This window comes from Camelus ferus, chromosome 11 (assembly GCF_009834535.1).
Source record: "Camelus ferus isolate YT-003-E chromosome 11, BCGSAC_Cfer_1.0, whole genome shotgun sequence".
Classification (NCBI taxonomy): Eukaryota; Metazoa; Chordata; class Mammalia; order Artiodactyla; family Camelidae; genus Camelus; species Camelus ferus.
The window spans coordinates 75,426,908-75,441,866 of record NC_045706.1 but is presented as its reverse complement, the minus strand read 5'-3'; positions in this window follow the sequence as shown (position 1 = coordinate 75,441,866).

The following is a 14,959-nucleotide window of genomic DNA, read 5'->3' as shown; positions in this document are numbered from 1 at the left end:
AGCGGTTCACTGGACATTTCTGAGAGCAACCCTCAGCTTTGAAACGAGCTCTTTGTGTCTGCTCCACCATTGTAGTCAAGACCACACCAGAAATTTCACCTCAAATGCGCTAAAAGCCTAATGAACAACGCAGTGATTCCACAAGCCAGGAAGAGGTGGGATGACACCGCATGGCCCCCCCGTACGGCATACTTTACGTTGTGCTGTAATAGGAGCAGCAGCTGAAGAGTATGAATACACGGGTCCGCCGTCCTAGGACATTGTGCCAAGATGCCGCTCAGCGCCCACCTGAGGCAGGACGTAATTTAGCGCTACGCGTAGGAGGGTGTCGGCTCGGTGGCCCTTCCTACCCCCCCCCCCCGCCTCCCGCACGCGTGTTTGCGGCGCCTTCCCACTGGCTCGGCGCTGTGGTAGGCTTGTGTCGGTGGGTGGAGCTCGAACAAGCGTGATTTAGGCAGAGGCTTGCAGATGGCTGCACGGGAGGGACTTCCTCGCTCGAACCCATTTGCCACCTATCACGGCAACAGACGACTGACGCAGGTCGTAAAGGATATTTAGCCCAGGGTTTGCAGATCCACAGCAAGATGGTTCCTGATGCAGAAATGGTAACTGTGCAGACAGTGAACGTTCACATCGTGATGCAAATTAATGTCACCCAGAAGGAACAAATGAACACACGGGCCTCTGGATGCGCTGTCCTGAGAATGTTCCACGCGTGGTGTTTTCCACAGAGAGAGAACACAGTTTAGGAGATGTTTCATGACTGTGTGTGCTGGGATTTCAGAAGCGCTGACATACAAGTCAAAGAAGATGGCGGGAGCGCGTTTTTAGGAATTTGTTTCTCCGTGCTGTCACAGTGCTCTGCGCCTCCTCCTAGTGGACACGTGGGTCCTTGTCACTTGTCACTAGTGGGGCCAGAGTGTGCTGCCCCTGCAGGGAGAGCCACCTGGAATCCACTCACTCCCACCACCCCTTCACATGGCCTCCGACAGAACCTGCAGCCTAATCCACTTAGCAAATGTTCATTGAGGTGGTAACTTGGTAAATCTTTATTGAGTAAGATTATAAGTGATGTAACAGGATGAGACTCAAGGAACCAGTCTCCAAATAAACACACTGATTAATGCTCCACACAGTCTTATAAACAAGATATTTGTGTGAATTCTATCTTTTAATCCACTCAACATCTACACTAGGAATATACACCATGGTTATTTGCAACTAACAGATGAGGAAATTAGGTCAAGAGATACTAAGAAGTTTTATTATTATCTTTCTTGTTGAAGTACGGCCAGTTTACGCTGTTGTGTCAGTTTCTGGTGTACAGCATGGTGATTCAGTCATACATATACATACATATATTTCATTTTCATATTCTTTTTCATTATAGGTTACTACAAGATATTGAATATAGTTCCCTGTGCTGTACGGTAGAAGCTTGTTGTTTATCTATTTTATATATAATAGTATCTGAAAATTTCAAATTCTCAATTTATCCCTTCCCGCCTCCTTCCCGGGTCCAGTAACCATAAGTCTGTTCTCTATGTCTGTGAGTCTGATTCTGTTCTATAAATAAGTTCATTTGTCTCATTTGTTTAAATTCCACATATGAGTGATATCATACGGTATTTGTCTTTCTCTGTCTAACTTACTTCATTTAAATAATGATCTCCAGGCCCATCAGTGTTGCTGCAAATGGCATTAGGTTACCCTTTTTATGGCTGAGTAGTATTCCATCGTGTAAATATACCTGAACTTCTTTATCCAGTCATCTGTCGATGGACATTCAGGTTGTTTCTACATCTCGGGTATTGTAAATAGTGTTGCTATGAACATTGAGAGAAGTTTTTATAAACAGGTTTTAATGCAGAACTTTAGTGTAACTGTCCCAACCTGGCTATGTGTAATAAGGCATTAGGAACATCCAAGGTCACCTAGCAATGGGTGGTTACCTGACACCCTGCAAAGGTGTATTTACACACGTAGCATAGTTGGAAACAGATGGTTAACGAGCTGCAGTGAATGGGAGTTTTATTTCTCAAGTCATCTTACGGTTTTGTTGCCGTGTGTGAATCCTATAAGACTCTCCATTCTGGATCAGTTTAATCAGATTCTTAACATCAAAAACCTGAAAAGTCGTCCCCACCGTGGTCAGGATGCCTGGTGAGAACTTGCACAGGGAAGCTCACCCACCTTCCTCTGCATCTCACGCTGTCTCTCGGGGGTCATGTCGGGGTTGCTCAGCCTCTTTGGGTGAGCCGCAACTGTGAACCAAGGCCCTGTCGAGGATTCAGAACAAAATTTGTGATTTCCTTTTTACTTTCTTTACTGAGCCTGGGAAGCACGTTTGCAGCGTGGCATTAGCGCTGGCTCAGCAGCACAGACTGGGGAACCGCAGTCCCGTCTGCACGCCGGACTGGGGGTGGGGGCCGTCCCCGGGACGGCTGGTCCTGCTCGCTGCTGGCCAGTGTGCGGCTGTGTGTTTGTGCCATTTCCACCTGAAGCCCGAATACCGTGGAGCATCGAACATCGCACTTTTATTTACTTTTTAGTGGGAGGGGTAGGCGACCGGGTTTGCTCATTATTTGCTTATTTCACGGGGCCCCGGGGATTGAGCCCAGGCCCTCGTGCGTGCTCAGCACGCGCTCTGCCCCTGAGCGACACCCTCCCCGCGTACACTGTGCTTCTAGGAAGGAAAATATTTGCAGACGAAGAAAATGGACTCATTAGCGCTCTGCAGCTTACAACGAATTAAGAGTTAAAGGGAAAAGCCGCGGTCCTCCGAGGAGGAGTCCGGGTTAGCGTGAAGCCGCTTTCTCCTCAGGAAATGAGTGCGCGGGTGCTTTGTTTTCTCGTCAGGTAAACGCATTTGACTAGAACCCTTGAAGGGCTGCGCTCATCGCTCTGGGCTCCCAAAGGGGAGCGAGAAGGTGCCGGCCGAAGCCCTGGGACCTGACGCGTGTGTCGTGGAGAAGACGGGCTGGTCCTTCTGAGGCACGGCAGCACGCCCCCTGCGACGCCCCCTGGCGAGTCCCTGCGGGGGGGCATCTGGCCGACTCCTGCCCGGACCCCTCTGCGGCTGGGGAAGTGCTCCGCACACAGCAGCCCTCAGGCCCGCACCTCGTGGCGCCGGCTGCCGAGGCCCCTGCTACAGGGGGCTCTGGGCCAGGGAGCCTGCGAGCCTCCACCAGCCCGGGACGCCGCAGCCAGCTCGAGCCCCGCCTGAATCAGTCAAGGCTCCCAGGTCTCTTACAGGAGTAGGTGTTAAAGATTCTCAAATTAGAATAATGTTTATCAAGTTCCCTTGTGAGCGTGGTGTTGCAACAGAGGTAAAACTGAATTCATAGCGGAGAATCCCAGTTCTTTGAGAACAGGATTTTCACGCCGCGTCCTTTAACTTACCCAGCAGCAATGAGACCGAGATGGCGCCGAGAGTCAGGCTTGAAAGCTGCTCTCTGCTCTGTACAGTTACAAGTTCACTTTTGAAAATCCCTGAGAGAGTGGCAGGCTCCGCCTTAAACCTGCTCTGTGACCCCTGCTCCCTGGGGTTCAGCCTCAGTTAACACCTGGGAGGTGTGGGCAGTGGGCTCACGAGAAGCACAGAACAGCACCAGTTCTCTCGCTGTCAGTATGAGAACAAACTCTCCTCAGTCTCTCAGCCAATCTATTCCTTTAGAGCTTCGGAAACTTCTCATTTCTGCCCCTTCCTCCTCCTCTCCCTTCTGTCTGGAGTGTCTGTCTCTCGCTCCTTCCCGTCACCTCTGCTGGATCCCCGCCCATCTAAGGAGACACTGGACCCTCCTGGCAAGGACAGGGCAGGGTCTCCACCCCCGCCCCCCATCAAGCTGCATTCTCTACGCCACGTGCTCTTCCCTCCTTAGGGTCCTCAAGGCACTGCAGACGCCCTTCATCAAAGCCTCCACCATCAGTCTTGTGCCAGAGCCCGGTTTGTGCTTGTCTCGGTGTTCTCACCCTCACGTGGAGAGAGACCGGTCCTGAGTCTTTACAAACCCCTGGAGAAATCTGGTGTCCTGCACGTATTTTCTAAATGCAACTTGTTGGATCAAGGTGCCCTGCCCAGCCTGGGGTCCCGCCGCACGTCAGCCACGTGGATGAAGCTCTCCGAGGGCACTGGAGAGGCAGCGTGCTTTGCGGAATCACAGTTCGCAGGGAGGAGGGAAGGTTCTGAATGGCGATACACGTGAGGAAGGAACTCCACTGCATTATTTGATAGCTCTGGGACCTTTGGCAAGTTCTTTACCCACCGTAATTGTCTGGAGGATTAAATGCATGTACGGGAGTCCTGCTGCCACCAGGTGACGTTACTAACTGCCAGGTACTAGTCTCTGTCATTGAACTAATTGGCATGTCACATGTCCCTCAACAAACCTACAAGGCAAATGACGTGTTTTCACTTTGTATATTCTAGTCCACGTATACGGCGCGAACTTGGCTATTACTGAGGATAGCTCATTGCTAGATGCTACGGGGCTAGGTGATGTAGTGAGAACTTGCTGGTGACATCTGAGAGGTGGGCAGACAAAGGAAAATTAAGAAAAAAGAGGCCTGGGACTGCGGTGTGCTTTCTGCTCATAAGGGTGGCAGGATTTTAAAACTCACAGGTATTTACTCAGACAACCTCCAAGCACTCTGCTAGGACTTTGAGTTACGAGAGTGAACGAGATACGCTGTCTGACCTGCGGGAATACGCAGTTCCTGTATAATTTGCTGCCCGCTAGTGTTCAAATTCTTCAGTCTGCTTTTAGAGGTAGCATTAAAAGGTGGCGGCCGTAACATACAGATGGATAGAATGCGGCACTCAAATCAGTGCATTGAAGTGAAAGTTTTTGCTAAGTGCAGAGGTCACATACGTGTTAGTGCGACGGGGTGAGAGAGGGAAGAAGAGCGTCTTTTCTGAGACAAGAACATTTGTGAGGGTATCTGAATGGAAGCCACAGAGGAAATTACCCAGAAAGATGCAGTGCAACTTGCTTCTATTTTGGGCTGGAAACAATTGTGTTCACAATGCTGTCTCTCCGAACATTGGCTGAATTATATAAATGGGACAGCTGCAGGGCACTGGCCGACAAGACAATGGATACCAAGGAGGCAGGCAGGGATAAAGACAATCAGTGCAATTAAAGGAAGGTCAAAGATTTGTGTCCAGAAAAAGGGAGCCACAAGCTTTTGCCTAAAAATAGTGGGAACCTCCTATTAGTATCTGTGTTTACCATATAATTTCTGGAAAATATCCTATAATCAGAGTCAAAGAAGTATTCAGAACCGGGAAAGACTTGAGTCATGAGAGACTAGAAACATGTAAGAAATATGAAAAGAATGGGAATATAAATGGTGAGGGAACCAGGGACCACTGCATTGCTGTTCCAGAGACGTTGGATCTGTATATATGTAACACCTGCTCCCAAGTCACAATGGATTCACCCCAATCCTTTCTTCATCCCGACCTGACTAGGTCTTCTTGGCTATGTTCCTTTTTCATTGCCTGCTTCTGTGCATTTCTATGAAAAGTTAATAGGTCATCCTTTCTCTAGGAAAAGCATTCAAATGATCATGTTCAAATGGTTTAAAACCAAAGGATCTTGCAAATCTAAAGACTTAAGTTATAACTGGTTATTTTGAGCATGATCATGAATAAAAAATAACATTAGATGTATGCCTTCAGTTTGTCTAAGAGACACAGCAAAATTCCCTAAGAAGTAAGTTGGCACACATTTTAGATTCTCTCTCCAGCATTAACTCAGGGTTAGCACTCAATAATCCTTAGTGAATCCATTTTAAATACTCAGAAAAGAAAGAAAAAACTGAGTATTTGTAGAAGTCTCTGTTTTTATCACCATCCAGGGGACAAAAAGTTCGGGAGGATTTTCTACAAAGTTCATGAAGTAGAAAGCTCTCAGTATTTATGTTTTCATGAAGTTATGCAGTAACATGGACTTAGATGATCGGACTTGGGACTGTCTAATGAACTAAGATCAGGACTCACCCTCAAGCCACTTAACTCTTCCTAGCACATTGTTTACACATGAACTAGATGTAAGTGTTCATCTTGGAGGTTACAGCTTTGGTACGAGGATAAAATAAGCCATCTGTGAAGCTGTTTGCAAATTGGCAAGGGCTCAATTAGCAGGTGTCAAGGAAAGAGACTAAACTTTTAGAGTCATGCTTTCAGCAAGTAATTTTGGGAACTGTTCTATGTTTTGGGGACTGCCCGTTTACAGAACGTGCTTTAAAACCCCGAGCGTAGACATGACCCCCAGGAGAGTGAGAGCCGAGCGACAACGACCAGAAATGCAAGGGCTGAGCTCTGACACACCTGAGTGTTTAGATCAGACGGGAAGTCTGCCAAGCCCAGCCAACAGCGACAACCCAGGAGAGCACGGTGTCCTGGAAGCCAAGTGAAGACGGTCTTTTAACGGGAGTTGTGAGGAGCGGTGTTGTGGGCGTAAGTGTTGTTGAACCTAAGCTCCTGTGCCCGACGCACAGTGAGGTCAAACAAACCGGGGCTTCAGATCTGGAGCAGAGAAAGGTTTACTGCAGGGCCAAGCAAGCAGAGTGGGCCACTCATGCCCAGAGGACACAAACTCCCCAAAGGTTTTCAGGGAAGTGTTTTTTTAAAGGCAACATTTGCGGGGGGGAGCTGCGAGATGCATGGCTTTCTTCTGATTGGTGTCTCTGGAATCTCAGTCATCAGCCTTCTGGTTCTAACCAGTCTGGGGTCTGCGTGCTTGCGGTCAGCACGTTGCACCCCCCGCACTGGGAGTCCCGCGGAAGAACTCCAAGCTCTGCTTCAGACTGCTGTGTGTGCCCTTCCGGGAGGACCTAGGGCTCTGCTCCACAGTCACGCCTGCTGCTCCTCGACCACCATCTTTTGTTTCTGCGTTCTGATAATCCCATCTGGTTTGTCTTCCTGACTAAGCTGCACCACCCTACAGGATAGAAGAGGAGAAGCTATATTCTATTTAAGGAGAAATAAAAGCTATGCCTAAATCTGTCTAAGGGAGATTTTGGTTATCTTTGAGATGAAAAAGTATTTTAAATTTGGTATTGGGAAAATACAATTTTACTGGTTGCACATTATCTCTAATATTTTTAAACAGAGAAGAGTTCAGTTCTCCTTCTTGGTCAGCCAGTAGCTGTATTTATTTAATTATTCAGTGTAGGGATTTTTAAGGAGACATGGTGGGGCAGAAAAACTTACTAGAAAATCACTTCTTAAATGGATCAGAAGAAACAGCCTAAAACAGGTGAGTAAAAAGACGCCTTGATTCAAGGGAGAACCGTCTAGGACTTCAGTTCCAGTGTGGAAGGAAGCTGTGACTGGGACGGTTCAGGGGGAACGCGGGACGGCTCCCAGGAACCGCGGGTTTCCAGCGGGCGAGCGCGGTTCCTGTCTCTTTCCTCTTGCTCCTGTTTGCTCGTCACTGTCTGATTTGCACTGTGATGACTCGGGAGGAGGAGAATCAGAGTCAAGCTCCTGAAGGCTGTTAATGAAAATGAGGTCTTTGATTATGATGACCTATTTGGTTTCTACAAAACTCAAAAAGAGAAGACTGAAAAATAAAAAAATTTTAAAAAAGAATTGGGATATCAACAGTGGCTAAGGAATAAATGAAGGGGAGGATTAATTTCTGCTTCAACAAGCAGAGCCATGCTTTCTAACTCTTGTTTAGCTTAGCGTATTATTCAGTATTCGGACAACTTTTTGGGTTGATTTTTAGTTGCTGGATGTTCCCCATGACTTATTTTTATCTTTAAAGGCATACATCAGTGGGAAACTACCTCATCAAGTAAGAATCTAGCTCTACATCAGACATATATTAGGATACTTGATGACTGGAAACATGATAGAAATTTAGATTTAACATGTAATAAAATAAATGTCAGGAACTATCATGAGACACTAAGGAGACACTTCTTTTGGACTAAATTTTTTAATGATTTTACCTAAGGAGTAAATATTTCAACAATCATATCACAAAAGAAACTGTAGAAAAATTAAAGGGACCAATACACAGGATTGGGTTGCAATATTAATATCAGAATATTAGAGAATTTATTAAAATGTCTGAATAGGTATGCCAGTAGCAATAATTTAAAAATAGTTTCTCTTCAGTTTTATCATAAAGTCCCAAGATAAACATTTCTGTTTACACCACAGTAACTTCCGTTTATCTTACAAGGTTCTAATCATGGTGACATAATTAGAACAAAAATGTTAAAATCTAAGTTATCATGATTGACTATTTTTGTGTGTATAAATATAATTAATTCCAGATGAGCCCTTGGACTTGCTAACACAAGCAACACTGGAAGCAGTACCGCAGTGTTGGTAGCCACTGCCAGTGTGCTCTGCCTCATCTGGAAGCGAGCACCCCAGCTGCACACAGTAAGGTCACGTGGGGGCCTCTGGGGCCTTAGACCTCTGGAGAGTTCCACGGTGCGCCCACCCTCACTCAGTTCACGCTCCTCACCATATTTTTATTTGCTTTTCTATAGTGCAAGATTTATTTTTTAATGTTCTTTTTAATTTTTTAAATTGAAGTGTAGCCCGTTGCCAATGCCGTGTCAGTTTCGGGTGTTCAGCATGTTTCCGTCGTCCACGTGCATACATATATTCCTTTTCATATTCCGCTTCTTACAGGTTACCACCAGATACTGAGTACAGTTCCCCGCGCTGCACAGAGGAAATTTGTTTGTCTTATTTTATATACAGTAGTTAGTATCTGCAGGTCTCCAACCCCCGATTTACCCCTTCCCACCCCCCTTCCCTTGTACCCGTAAGTTTGCTCTGTCTGTTCTTGCCATATTTTTATTCGCTGATTCTCAGAACTCATAATCACCTCCCTCCCACGAGGCCATGGGCTCTGTCATAGTGAGAGATTATGACGATATTAAAATTACAAAGGGCCACCTGGAGGCCACGGTCGCCCGTGGCTCAAGGTCAGCGGGGGCGGCGATGGCCCAGCGGCGCGCGCAGCCCCGGGAGCGCGCCTGGCCCCCGGCGCGGCTCGGGCAGGGCAGGTGGGCCGCGCCCAGGTGGATGCGGGCGCCAGGCGGGACGGCCGACCCTCCGGGCCGGTGCGGGCGCACCTGGTGGGCCTCGAGTGGCCGTCTCGGGCGGGGACCGAGGGCTTTCTGCACTGCTGCCCCACCGCCCTGGTCACGTCCCCCGGGCTCGCTCTGGGTGCTGGGGGGGCTACCTGGGCCCACGGGCAGCCCCCGGCTTTGGGCAGCCGTCTTCCGAGTGACTTCGGTGGCGGTGGTGCCGGGGTGGAGGCGGGCCTCGGACTTTCGGGGTCGACTGCGCACAGACGGGGTGGGCCTGGAGGAGGGCGTCGGCGGGTCGCGGCGAGGGACCCGGGAGCCCTCCGTGGGCTCGGCCGAGGCGGCGGGGGTCTGAGGCCGACAGGGTGGTCGGGCAGATGGCCGTGTCGCGGGCGGCGTCTCCGGGGACCTGGTGCTGCTGTCGCCGGAGACGCCGAGGGACACAAGTGCGGCGCCCTGGGCGCGCGGTGGATGCTCTGGGTACCTGCGCCGCGCGCGTGGACCACGCGGCCAGAGCTCAGCCGGGCGGGGCGGGGCGGGGGGCGCCGGGAGGGGCGGACGAGGACCCGCCGCGCTCCCCCGAGCGTGGGGAGCCCGCTCCTCCGCGGGAGGGCGGCGTGGTCGCCGGGGGAGCGGTCGGGTTGAGCTCCTACCAGTATTCGGCCCTGTGGCTAGAGTGCAACTTCTGTCTCGCCTCCTCGTCGGCGTCCATCCATTCCAGACTGAGTATTTCTCTTACTGTGTCTCGGCCCCAGACCAAGACATCTTGCATTTAAATAATCAGCTTTGCTTTTTATCATGAGCACCCAGAACGAGCAGTTCTTTTCCTCCAATAGGATATGGTGCCAGTTAATGCCGGAGTAAAGCAGCGGACTGATTACTTGTATTAACTCGGGGAGATAGTGGCCTGGAATGTTCCGTTTCCCGGTTCTCTCTGGAGAGCAGGTTGATTTTGACGACCTGGAATCATCGTGGGACAAAGGTTTACATTGACATCCTAACATGTGCCAGCTTTAGGATTTTAATTTATTTAACGGTATGAAGAATTAAAGTTCATCGGGCGCCAGTACGGTCCTGAAGAAGTCAGCTGAGGCTTTTGCAGTAACGGCCACCAGGACGGGAGTGCTGGCCTCTGGGAAGGGCCGGCGTCTCTCTGGTCCCGCCCCGCGCTCTCCTGCAGCCCGCCTGTCTCGGGACGACCCGCTGGCTGAAAGGCGGGTTCCTGTGCCCATCCTAGAGTTCGGGAATCCGAATACCCGGACAGGATATCATTGGGTCTGCTGAGGAGTTTGCTTCCTGGGTTCAGTCTGACAGTAGTTCTCAATCCCGGCTGTGTACTGGAATCACCTGTGAGTGGAAGGCCATTGCTAGAGAGAGAACACTGCAGAAGACCTAAATCAGCGCGTGAGCTGCCATCCCCAGGTGGCTCCAGGGTGCAGTTACAGTTGAAGTTTATGGATCAGGAAAGCAGTGCTGCCTGAATGGTGGACTCCTGCTTTGATTTTGGTTTCTTTCTGACCCCATGGGGTGGGATTTAATCAGCTGCACTTCCGTAGAATCAGTCCTGGAAGCACTTCCAACATGAAGAAAGATGAGATGCATTCAGAATCACTAACAGCACAACTAGAAGATTCGCGTGGAGTTACTAGCCTGTGAAACTTTGTTTTACATAAATTATAAAAATAAAAATATGGTCATATTAAAGTCAAGTTAGATAAATGTTATACTAAAAAAAATGGAGTAAGTTTTTAAACATATTTCACCAAAGACTGCCCCGTGAGCTTTAAAGATAATGATTAAAGTGTCACTTAAGGTGGAAAGAAAAATTCTTTCCGTCCGTCTTACCCAACTTGCAAGTGATGGAAATCTGATAGTAAAGGCTTAGTTCCTGCAGCTGATGCCGTGTTTTCTTATCACCCCGATGTCGCCAAGACGTAGTCAGTGCTCAGATGAATGTTCCAAGGCTGTGTATCAAGCAATCTCCTAAACGACTTCCTGGGCTTCTAAGGTATGGTGCATCGTATCTTAGGGAGTCCAGCTTCAGTCACTACACACACACACACTCAATGTGCTGAAGGAGGTGCATTTATCTGTACAGTTAGTGAGTTATCATTCGTGAATTTTAAACCCATGGTGATGATGATTTCCTTAAATCTGAGCATCCGTTTCATTGATGTGCTGTAGCTTTTCGATTTTGCAAACAATAATGGTCATTTAGAAAATTTAGAGGGAAAAAAATCAATAGTAGGTTCTGTAAAACAATTTTTGAATCAAATCGTCAAAACCAAGTCTCAGATTCCAACACATAGACTATAATTTCTGTATCACGGAGCTCAGTTTCCTAAGAATATTTTCCATAAAGGGAAGGGAAAATATATGTGCATCGATCTGTTTTCATTCTGCCTCCGTGGAAAAATACTGATAATCATGAAGATGTTCACTTATTTTATTCGACTATTTCATTGTCAGTAATCTATTAAATGCTTAAAAGGCTAGGATATAAGTCAGTGGGTAGGTGTGGTTTTTACAGTTAAGATGCTAAGCTTCATCAAAATTATGTGGGTTGAAACAATGCTAAATGTATTCAGAAATGATTTGCATAATATGGAAAATATTTACAAAATGCTATAAAAAGGGTATTTAAAATCTCAAAACATTTTGTGGGCTAAATATTATTTTAGGCTCATAAGAGACAATCATGTACAAATAAGGCAGAATTGAGAAATGAGGTTGGCTTAATGAGTGCCTGCAAATAAATTCTGAGGCTTTAAAACTAGATAAAGAGATTTTTGTTCTGATTTCAATTCCCATTTTCACGAATTGACCCCAATCCTGCATTGCTTTGATTCAATATCTGCCATTATCTCCAAATGTCCTTGGAAGTCATCTGCATTTCTTTTAATCCATGGACCATATTATCATCAAGCTAAAGAACCTGTCTGACATTGCTCCACACAAAGCCTTACATTGGCTCAGTATTTAATTTTGTTACTGATGCAGTAGGAGCTACTCTGAGTGCCAGTAAAGTCCCTCCCACCTCCCTCCCTCTCCCGACTAACCACTGACCGCCAAGTGCGCTGTCTTCACCGTGTCGAGAACACACCCTCGCATTCCTGACTGTTTGCCTTTGGTCACGGTGTAAATCTCATCCTCCACCCAGACACATTATGTGATGCATCTGCCCCAGATCTTTCACAGTTCCTAACTGGTCTCTGAACGTCTTGTCTACTAGAACACGTTGCATTCATTCTGTTGCATTCTTAGGATGGACTTAGGAATGCGTGGTATGCTTCAGGAAGCCTTCAGTAAGCCGATCTCCGTCAGCCTCTCCAGGTTCATCTCTCAGCTTTTCCCTTGTTCTCCACGTGCTCAGGCTCTGAATTCCTGGGACAGGACGCAGCTACTCTCCAGGCCTTCTGACACGGGACATTCTCTGCACCCCCAGTACCACAGCCTCGTGGGGTTTTCTCCAGTTCTCTGGGTAGGAAATAAATACAGAGACTGTATAGCTGACGGTCTCAAAAAAAAAAAAAAAAGAAAGAAGATAGGATTTTAAAACAATACCCAAGTCATTCTCTATCACACAACCTCTGATTTTAACTTTGGCCACCTAAGTAACCACCATGCTTTCCTTTGGTGATGCTACCGCGGTTAAGTTTAATTTTATGTATATTGAGATAAAATCAAATGCTCCTCAAAATAGACCTTAGGCAAAAAAAAAAAAAAAAAAAAAGACAAAAAACTTAGGCTTAAATGTAAAACCTGAAACTGTTTAGAAAAGAGAGAATCTTTGTGCTCGTGAGTTATGCAAAGATTTCTTAGATGTGACCCCAGAAGCATGATCTATACAAATATTTAATTGATAAGCTGGACTTTGTCAAAATCAAAACTCTTTTTTCAAAAGACTCTGTGAAGAGAAAGGAAAGAAGCCACAGATGAGGAGGAACTATTTGCAAATTGCACATCTGGATACACAGGGAGTGTATTTCAAATATACTAAAAATACTTTAAAAACTCACTAAGAAAACAAAAATAAAAAGCTGGGCAAGTTTTTGGACACGTTAGCAAAGAAAATACATTCCTGACAATCAGACCATGAAAAGAAGCTGAGCATCATTATTCATCAGGAAGACAAATTAAAACCACCACTCACAATGTTGTAAACTGACCATACTTCAATTAAAAAACAGTAACAACAACAAAAATAAATTAATTAATTAATTTAAAGGAAAAAAACATAACAAGATACTGCTACCACCTATCAGAATGGATAAATCAGAAAGACTGAGGATACTGTTTTGGGGAATATGTGGAGAACCTGGAACTCATGCTCTGGAATATAAAATGGTTGGAATGTAAAACAGTGTGTCTACTTTGGAAGACAGTTTAGCACTTTGTTAGAAAGTGAATCATACACTCACCCTGTGATCCAGGCATTCACTCTTAGGTATTGACCCAAGGGAAATGAAAGCTCACATGTTGTGCATGAACATTCGTAGCAGCTTTTCTGTAATAGCCCCAAATTGGAAACAGTTCAGATGTCCATCATTGGATGAATGGTTAAACAGTGGTATGCCCAATAATGGAATACTATACAGTAATGCAAAAAGAATGGACTGTTTATATATGCCACAGCATAGATGAATCTTAAAATAATTATGCTGAGCTAAGAAGATAGAGCAAAGAGAGCACATGTTTCGCGCTTCCCTTCACATAAAGCTCCGGAAGATGCAAGCTAACCTATAACAACTGAAAGCAGACCAGAGCTGCCAGTGAGTGGGGTCTGTAGTTGGGAGAGAGGGGTCACAGAGGGACTGTGGAGACTTGGTGCTGATGGAGATGCTCGTCATTTGTCCTGATGGTTTTACATGGTATATCTATGTGAAAATGCAGCAAATTGGACTTAACAGGTGCAACTTATTATATGTCAACTACCCATCAATAGAGCTGCTTAACCAAAAAAAAAAAAAAAAAGCTAATAGGCAAAACATAAAACATCCCTTGAGCCCCCTCTCCAGCTTCCCTGGGTTGATGAGAGGTGCGCTCAGAAGACTGGAGCAGTCACAGACGAGAATCACAGGCCAGGGGATTTGAAGACTGTGTCTCCTGGTGGCTTGAGAGTAGATCTGGATTCTTGAGGTCTAGACCTGGGAATTCTCAAAACCTTAAAAATCATCAGCTTAGAATTCCAGTCCATGATCCAATCATGCTTTTCTTGAATTCAGTCTCCCTGCTTTGTGCCACCATCAATTCAGTGAGAGGGCTTTGTACCCTATTTTTTAGGTTATATATTAACATTTAATTGATTTCAGTAACTCTGGGAAAAGCCTTCATATAATTTTATATCAGTTTTCTAGTGGCTCACACCTACTGAGCATGGTTTTAAAAATGTCTTTTTTATAATCAGTGTATAACCTAATGCAATTCTCATCCCAAACTTTGATGAAACAACGTAATTCTGTTACTGGGGAAAGGGAAATAAGAATTACCTCGGTTCTTAGTTACCCGAAAAAAAAAAAAGAATTTTTAATGAGAGACAGAAAGCGTGATATAAGCAAGATTTTTATGAGTGAAGTAAAAAGGCAGTGAAAGATGGTACGTTCCCAAGAACTGGGAGCCGGCCCATCCAAGAGAGAAAAAATGGCGTCGCTCCTTTGTGTTTCCGTGTCATATCCTGGCTTAGGGGCGGTTTTTTGTGATTGATTGATTAATGGCTCAGGTTCTGTGAGTGCTCAGGCTGCCTGACAGCTCAGGTTCCCTGTGCTGTGGCACGCCCATCCCCTCTGGGCAGGTTCTCCACGCAGAGCAGCCTACGGGAGGTGGGGGCTCAAACTGTAACTTACTTACATTATAATGAGCATTGGGTCAAGTTACACCAGGGCCTTCCTCATGC